The sequence below is a fragment of the Dunckerocampus dactyliophorus genome, chromosome 2 (genome assembly GCF_027744805.1).
Source record: "Dunckerocampus dactyliophorus isolate RoL2022-P2 chromosome 2, RoL_Ddac_1.1, whole genome shotgun sequence".
Lineage (NCBI taxonomy): Eukaryota > Metazoa > Chordata > Actinopteri > Syngnathiformes > Syngnathidae > Dunckerocampus > Dunckerocampus dactyliophorus.
Genome location: NC_072820.1, coordinates 18,912,501 through 18,913,007, shown reverse-complemented (window position 1 = coordinate 18,913,007; position 507 = coordinate 18,912,501).

Below are 507 nucleotides of genomic sequence, written 5' to 3'. Positions count from 1 at the left end.
AAGAAAAACATTTTTCAAAATCACTTGATTTTTACTTCCTGCATTGAGAGTGCAAACAGTGTCTTGGGTGAGAAGAAAAATCATCAAAATATGGTCCAGAAAGTAAGTGGATCCCCAGTCGTATTATTTTTACACTGCTCGAAACCTCTGAAGTAGAAGAAAAGAATTTAAATTTGACATGTTTGTAATCACTTTGACGATATTGGTTTATGTTTAAAAAATGAAAATCGAGTCCACAGACCTTGCTCTTAAGGAAGCTAAAAACCCTATGAAAGAAAATAGAGCATTATGCAAGGATGTTAGGGCTCTGCAGGATGACAAAGCTACCTTGCACGCTGCTCTTAAGGAGGAAAACCCATGGGAGAATAAATTATGGAAGGATGTCAGGGTTCTTCTACATGATGATATGAAGGCACTATTGATAATAGATAATGCTGCTTTGTGCACTATTCCAGGAAGAGACAGAAGCAAATGGAAATACCATTGAGCAAATGAAAATGACATGAT